The following is an 8,774-nucleotide window of genomic DNA, read 5'->3' on the forward strand; positions in this document are numbered from 1 at the left end:
AGCAGCAACATGATATGGTTTTTCACAGTGATTATTCTAGTTAGAGAATTAAGTTTGATTTCATAGTTTTCAATTAATACCTTTAACGCACTGCAAGGGCAGTGAATGTTTTCAAGGTTGCCATTTCCATGTTACATTTCATTCAACCTTTATTCATACAGGTTAAACCCATTGAGTCTCGGGGACTCATTTACATGAGACACCTGAGACATAGTTTTCAGAGTCTTGAAGAATTCTGAGCAGAGCTCAACTTAGAAATACCGGTAAGTACATTTTTGATTTATTAGTAGAAATCCCCTCTGCTAATGCCAATTAAGATTATATGATTTATTATTATTTTTTTTACTGTAATGGGAACTAAATGACGGATGTCTTTCTGATGCCCTCCTATGAGACGTGTTGCTCGGACGAACGCTGGTGTCTTTGTGTTGAGAAGTGATTAGAACTGTAAATTTTGCACATTTTTTTTTTCATATTTTCAGCTGCTATTTTCTGGTTTCCCAGTATGGTAGCAGGAATTGTTTCAATCCAATGGGATTTTTGCTCAATATTTTTGATATTAAGTTAATAAATGACACAAAGCAGAGCCTCACTTTACTGTTGTTGCCATGGTGACAATCTCCAAGATAGCATTTGCCATGTTTTTTGCCAAAAACCCAAAAGGTTTTCAACATTCTTGACTTTGTTTGGCCTTAATTGATCTTATAAACTGAAAGTTAAGGTTATTGCAAATTTATGCCATATTGAGTCATTCCAATTTGGCATCACAATTCAACAATAATAAAAAGAACAGTTTATTTTAATATTTGTTTGAATTTCTAAAGGGGAGCAGCAGATGTTGCCTCTTGACTAGATGTAACAAAATTTATTTTAGCTCCGAAAAGACTTGCAAATGCTGAAGCAGCTTTAGGCAAATTTGGTCAAATCTAGAAATTTCCCCCCACCCTTAATTACACCGTATTTACCACACTAGACCATTTCCTGACTCTGAGTGGCATCAGATTGGAGTGAGCCATTTCCCCTCTGAATAAATTAAGAAACTGGTTTACCCTTTGGGTCAATGTGAGCCAACATGGGCACACAGTGACGGATAGGGCAAAACTCAAGAGACCTTAAATGACCACCCAAGGTAACACTATTTATTCATCTCTATGATGCAACGCTGAAGATGTCTTCATGAACACAGCTCCAGAGAGCGTACTGCGTCCTCAGAGGTGAAAAAGAAACCGGAGAAAGACAGAAATCCAGTAAAAGAAGGAAAAAAGGAACAGATTGTTCTTGATTAGACCTGACTCGAGACATTCAGCGCGGGAGTTCGTCTTTGCCTCAAGAGAAAAATGTCGAACACATGAGTCTAATTTAAGGAGGGGAGGCAGAAGCGAAGTCAGGCTCTCATCCCAGAATAGTACAATTGTTTCTCTGTATATTGGCCTAATAACAGCTTTCTGCAGCATCATGCCAAGAGTTTTATTCCAATTACTGTCTCACTGCTGCACGTGAAGTTCCTATCCCTAAATAAAGACCGCTTTTATCAACAGCAAGACCCTTTTGGCATTATGCATGCAGATAAATTCTAAAGAGGCCAGCGAACATCAAACTGAAACACGATCAAGTAAACATTAAGTACACCTCTTCCATAATGGCAGTACAATACCCAGAATCTGTTTCATCTTCACCCCAATCAAAAACAAAACTGAAAGCTATGATTTGTATTCTGCCTCAGGGTGGTCATTTGACTCGAAATAATCACGCGGTTCTTGCTCCTATACTCTGCTTCTAGCTTTACCTTTTATTTTAGCTTTAAAGCTTTTTAATTATTACCATCCTAATAACCATCACCCGTAATGTCTCCAGATTTGCTGGTAGTGTCTGGGCAGGCGTGTGCGTCTAAACACCCAGTGCGGCTTTAATCATCAAATAGAGCTGTGTATAGGTAATTAAGTTGGTGCCGAATCGACTCTCACTCGGAGGCACGAGTCGGCGACGCTTAGCAACATCACAGTTCTCTGTTCAGTAAGCGCTGCGGGCGACTCGATTTCAGCTCGGGAGCAAGTTTTGACAGATATGAGTGCAACTTCTTCTCCAGAGTCCATTACTCAAGTTTCCTCATAGTCCTCAGAAGCCTCGGATTACTTTTCTTACCCACAAGCTGACCATAATACCAGGTTTGTGGAGCCAGTGCGGCCTGAAGGGTTTGGTCTGAAACCACTCAATGAGCCCAGGGATCATGATAAGTGTTTGTACACGAGGCACTACTGACCCAGCTCCCCCCCACACACACACATAAAAGACCTGACCAAGATTGATGCCCGGCAGACATTTCAGTCACATCGTAAAAAGAAAGTCTTTAAATTAAGAGTTGCAATTGAGTAGATCTTTGAGATTATTCACTCGTTTTACTGTGGCGCTATAGCAGTGCCGGCCCAAGCCTCCATGGGGCCCTAAGCGAAATTTGGTGTGGGGTCCTCTATTTCTGCTAATAATGTGGATTACTGCAATCAACAGTCAGTTGATCAGAACATTCACCCAGCTAACAAACTCATTGCAACTCTGACAGCCCTGTTTGCATTATACTAAATTTATATATCCAGTGCTGGGGTGTCAAACTCATTTTCATTTTGGGCCACGTCAAGCCGGACATGACGGAATGTATTGATTAAACTACTTATTAACAAACTGGTAAAATATAACTTTCTCTGCCGGCCCTGCACTATAGAAGTAATAATTAGAAAAGTGCTGTTTGTAAGAATTGACAAATTTTCCAGAAAACTCGAGAAACTACACAAAAAAACTACAGTAGAAAACATCTAAACTACGGGGGTCCAAAGTGTGGCTCGGGGGCCATTTGCGGCCCTTGGAGGGATTTTGTGCGGCCCACAGCTGCGGTTTAAGAATACTATCATTTTGGCCAGCATGCTTAAGAGGTCGATGCAGACTTTCTGCAAATTAGTTGGTAATCCTTTATATAATAACGTTTAGGTTTAACAGCAAAACTAATGAGAAACAATCTTCTCAAAATGGAGCAATATTAAACAAAATACAAACCTTTGACTATAATCTTTTTATTTTCGCTTCATGGAACCAACAATCTTCATGATTTCTAGTAGAAAGGAGACTTTTGGATAATGAATCATTAAACTTGGTTAAATATTGCAGTTGATGAAATAATCAAGAAGGAAACTGGACATTTTTAAATGAATATAACGTGGTATCATCTACATACGAGTTCATCAACTTTATCAAACCTTCAATGAATCTGTTGTAGCGACAGACAGCTGGACCAGTTTTCATAACTTCTATCAGTCTTTTGGGTCGTCCATGGTCCAAAAGGCTGATCAACCCCCTTTTTTTTTTAAAAAAAAGGACACACTCATATTACGCTTTTGTTGCAGAGAACAGACTAAAATGAACTTTCCAACACAAGGAAAACAACAAACAGACCCAACAAATCTAATAAATCAAATACTCTTTAATGAAAAATATACGTTTTGTGTTTTTGAGGCTTTTATTATTTTGGATCTACAACAATTTAAAACCGTTTCTCCACCAAAATTAGTAAATTTGTCCTTTTTTCAAAATATTGCTCACATCGAGTTAAATTCACATTTTTGTGGCCCACACTGACACACCTTGATAGTTTTGGCCCATATAGGAAAAAGGTTGGACACCCCTGATCTAAACCAAAACAGCTAGGAAGCAGGAAGAAACAAAATGTATTTTAGCACAAGGATTTCAAAAAATGTCTCTCCCTTACAGTAAAATTCATGGCTTGAAAGGTTTTTGAGCGATTTGCATTCCTTCAAGGACTGCTAGGCCTTAAATTTGGTTTTATTTACGGCCTTTGCCATCCTTGAATAAAAACTACATTTAAGGCCTGCGAGTCCTGACTAACAGGAGATTCTTCTCTGACCTGCATGCAACAGGGGAGAGATGCTTGCCTGTGTGCATGTGTTTTTACAGGATACGTTTTTCAAAATTGGAATGATTTAGACGCTCGATTAATCCAGTACGACAGAGCAAAGTCTCCTGTGCGTGCACATGGTCTTGGACGCAAAAGGGAGGTGTACACTCAGTGCAGTGTTGACTCACTGATACACGGTTATCTCTTACTTCCTACTTGTTTTAAATACATAGAAGCATAAAGCTTCAAGTTTGGGCTCATGCTCCTCATTAGTTTCATTTATTTTATTTGGTGCCATTCAGGGAGTTTAATTTTGACGAGAATGATGAGCTAATGACTGCAAAGAGTCAAGCTAGAGTGGATTTCTCCTTCCTTAAAATGCCCCAAATGTCAAAAGATAAAATAATCAGAGGCTTTTTTCAAACCCTACTTAAAAAAAAACTACTTTACATCGTTGTCTCATGAGTTATCCCTTTAATAGCATTGCTCTGACAGTTACCCATTTATTCATCCTTGTTTAAATTTTCTTTAAGACGTTTTGGACTTAATTTCTGGGTGAAAAACGGCACATCTTGATCACTTGGAACAGTGTTACTGCTGCGATCAGATGTATTTTCACAACAGAGTCAGATGCTCTCAATCAAGAACACCCTTGGTCTCGAAGCATAAAGCGGTTTTCCAGGACAGTGTCCAACAATATCAAAACAAACGGAGCTAGATTTCCTGTCTGGTGCTCTGGGTAGCACAGGAAAGAAAAAATATATAATGAAATAGGAATCGGCTATAAAAAATGTCAAAAATAGTCCACAAACTAAAGGTAATGATTGTGCTGTAGCTAAATGTATGATGCTTTCAGAACTCATTTCTTCGACAGCCACGTTTATCCATCGACTCTTTCACATCTTAAAATCTGCTCCACATCCTCCTTTCCTCCCCTCCCTGCTCTGACATCCTTAAACAAAATAAACCCGTCCATCCAGAATGTAATTATTTAAGCCAGTAAAACGTCTTGTCTCATTATGTACACAAAAGGCATCTAATTGTGTTGACTTGAGGGATTCTTTGGAAAGAACGAGAGGAGAAGTCCGATAACAATCTGATGTTTGTTCTGGTGAACAGAAGACTGCAGCTGACCTCGAACTCGTAGACTCGTAGAAAAAGTTGACATGCATCACATTAATTCTTTGCCGGAGCTTGCCAAAAGGTGTCATTCATATTGGCAACGGATTACGCACTTGAATGGATGAAACTGCTTTGACACCCGAGCTTGATCTGTGCTTTTACTGTGAAAGATTTTGATTTGGGATCTAGTTCTATTTAGTGCGCTTGACTAAATGTCAAATAGCTAATATAAATAAAGTATTTTGTGAATGAACAACAAACAAGGTTATTTTGTAGCCCATACCCCTTCCCCCACAAAAAAAATCCCCAAAATACAATTATGCCATTACTTTGGCGCCCCCTCTGTAAGCTTTGCATTAACTCTTGCTAGATTTTTCCTTTCAAGCACTTTGAAGGCTTTAAAACTACAGTAGTCACTCACTTATCATGGAGGTTACGTTCCAGACACCCCCACGGCAGGTGAAAATCCATGAAGCACCGTGCGAGAGAGCAGACAGACTGATGCTACGTTTACTGAGCCAATCAGCCATCGGGAGCACGGGGACATCCCGACTCGGTTCGGGCCACACTTGATAATTTTAAATAAACTATCCATACTATTCACTCTGCTATCCACTTCACTGAAGCTCCCACAGCAGCGATGGGGGAAAGACAGACCCCGCCCCCTCCTTTCTCTTTCTGAGCCGGTCACAGGTTGTGCACCCGCCTGTTGTCTTTCTCTGCTTTACTGTGACAGACATCCTCAGCAAAAAAAAAAGGAGGGGGGCCCTCGGTGATCACTGAGCGGGCCAGGCCACTGGGAAACAATATGTACAATCTTACATTGAAAACCCACGAAAGAGTGAGTCTGTGAAAGTGGAACTGCAAAGTACTGGAGGGACTACTTTATTTTAAAGATGGTAAGAACAAATCCATTTGGATCTGCACTCAAATTTACATTGTTTTTGGCATTTGATTCTGACTCTTTCATCTGTAGTTTCACACTCCAGTCCTGTAGGAGGCGACAATGTGCTGATTTGTTAACTGTCTGAAACAAGTTTGGACAAAGAAGAAGAAAAAAAAAAAGAAATTAGTTGTCCTTGAGATGCCTGAAAGATAAAATGTAAAAATATGGATTGTGCTATTCTTCTTAAACAGTTGTCTTCTTGTTTCTAAACATATCTTTAGAAACATAGCACTGTTTAAAAAATAAAATCTACACAGAAACACTGAAAATAACCCAAAACGCTGTAGTTACCATGCCAGGCCTGTATGTGGTGCTGTAAAACAACCCAGAATATTTAAAATATAAACAAAAATACAATTTAATTTAAAATGTACCAAGGTTGAGTCAGGTCCTCTGGATGGATTTTTCTTTTGTTGAAACGTTTCGTCTTTTGTCCAAAATACGTTTCAACAAAGAAGAATCCGTCCAGAGGATCTGACTCAACTTTCTTACATTTAGTTACCTGGATTATTGAGCATGCTGTTTCAATTAAATCTTTTCTTAGAATAATTTGTACACTTAAAATGTATAGAAAAACATTCCCACCTTAAAAAAAAAAAAGCTAATTATGGGTTACAGTGAGCTGGTTGTAGCAGTTGGTAATGTATCCTCATTTTCTTACTTGGTAACTGATTAAGTACAGGCATCGCTGACGAAGTTTAAAAAGTGGACAATCTCAGTCAAATGAAATTGATGGCTGATTCATCTGTTTCTCTCTATGCAAGACTAAAATGACAAACGTTTCTGGACAACCCACGTATTCCCAGTAAATGGTCTGTACTTATATAGCACCTTTCTATCTTATGAAGACACAAAGTGCTTTACACTACAATCTGTGCCCTCATTTACCCATTCATACAACACTCTACAGAGAATATTCAGAACTTTATCGCATTCATACACCGACGGGACACACATTAGAGGCAACGAGGAGTTCAGTGTCTTGCCTAGGGACACTTCGGCATGTGACTGCAGGTGGAATCGAACACCCAACTCTTGCATTGGAAGACGACTGCTCTCAGCCACAGTCACCCCATGAAGGTCTTTAAATGAAGGTCTTTGTGATTTTCCTTATACTCATAGTTGTACCAGTCTCGTGTTGTTTTTTTTCCTGAACTGAGGAGTTTTATCACGTGTTAGCAAACAGTCTCAAAACTCTGGGCTGCACAAACTGACCAGGACTGGACCAAGCAGAGAGTGTAGCGAACTGGTACAGATCAAGTTATCACTCAGGCTTTCAGGTTGGGTAGTGAAATGACTGAAGCTATGCTAAGCTACTAACAATTAGAACATGAAACAAGTATGCTTTCAAATAATTTAGACCCTTGCGCCCTCTCAACATAAACCTTCTGTATAAAGATACGTTCAGTATCTGTGTTTTGTCCCACAGCAGGCAGTTTAGCCAAACTGCTTAACTTCAGTCTCCCATGAGGTCCAAATGGCTAACCAATTAACAGCAGCTTAATTCCTCAGTCCAAACACCTATCTCCGTCACATGCACACGTAAATGTATGCACGGACACACAAGCAGTGACAGATGTGCAGAAGCACAGGAAAACATGCATGCATGCACACAAACATTAAAAGTAAAGGAAACCCGGATCTACAAGGACTTAGATCCAATACCACACACCTCCATGCACACACACACACACACACACATATTAACGAAGGCTTAGCGTTGCAGAGACTGTATACCCCCAGCAAAGCGGGCATGACTGGCCTCCCACAGAGGAGGAACGTGCCTTAGTCACCTGATCCAGAGTGTTTTGTTCCTGGATCAGCTAACGCAGCTTTTAATCAAACAGGAGCTTCAAAAGTCTGGTAAAATGGTTTAACTGGGCACAGATTTACAAAAGAGATATTTGAATATAGAAGGTTTCTTCTGAAATATAGAAAACAGGATCCCCCTCCTCTCAAATCCCCATAAATTTCTCTTGCCACTAGGTGCCACCACTGGATTCTGTTCAGATCACAGCAAAGTTTATCCTCTGTTCACTTTTCTGACTGTTTCAAACCATTTCCAAAGATTTCACAGTTGGGGGAAGAAACTTGAGTCTGCAGTGAAACTGAGACATTGGTTTTACGTGACGTGGCTCCACTGACTGCAGAGGTTTTGGAATGTGGTCTGTCAGCGCTGATGGCTTCAAAAAAGACACGCAGAGAATTCCCAAAAAAAGGAGAGGAAGGTGAGAGCCCACCTGAGTGACAAGCAACAGCTGAGTCCACACATCTGGAAACCCCAAAATGCAACCCTTCATTAAGTCAGTGCGTCTTTACGCACACGCAAATTTAAAACTCTCCCATCATCTCACACTTATCCCTTCTGCTCCAGTAAAAAAAAGTAGAAAAATCCCATTTGAACGCTTTTTTCAGGCTTTTGTGCGTCTGGCAGTTCAGTTTTAAACCAATGCGTCACGAGTTCCAAAAGACGCACGAATCTACCCTCTCTTAAGTCTCTTTTAAACATTAAAAAGTGACGTTTCGAATGACTTCTTGGGTCAAAAGAAGCATAAAAACTTTAAGCACTTACCTAGATGCAAACAGCTCTGCAGGAGGGGAGCGGTTTGAATATTCCGTTAATAAAAGATACAAAAATAAAAATATCACCACCACATCCGGGCTGACCGTGGCCGACAGTAACGGAAGGATTCTGGAGTTGGAGCTCAGTGATGGAGCATTTCAGTGGATGATCGTGGACAGAGTCGGGCAGGAGACAGGGAGAGGTGCGCGCACCACGGACTGAACGATGCGCAACTCTGGCAT

At 40.2% G+C, this 8,774-nt stretch overlaps 1 protein-coding gene across 1 annotated transcript in view; it reads right to left on the bottom strand.

Moving 5' to 3' along the window:
- Positions 1 to 8,572, bottom strand: part of prickle1b (prickle homolog 1b) — a 32,153-nt gene extending 23,581 nt beyond the window's left edge. The window contains exon 1 of the mRNA XM_037695899.1: positions 8,542 to 8,572. The gene's annotated coding sequence lies outside the window, so the exon portion shown is untranslated. The remainder of the gene's footprint in view (positions 1 to 8,541) is intronic.
- Positions 8,573 to 8,774: the final 202 nt, after the last annotated feature.

The sequence above is a fragment of the Nematolebias whitei genome, chromosome 22 (genome assembly GCF_014905685.2).
Source record: "Nematolebias whitei isolate Nwh7 chromosome 22, NemWhi1, whole genome shotgun sequence".
Lineage (NCBI taxonomy): Eukaryota > Metazoa > Chordata > Actinopteri > Cyprinodontiformes > Rivulidae > Nematolebias > Nematolebias whitei.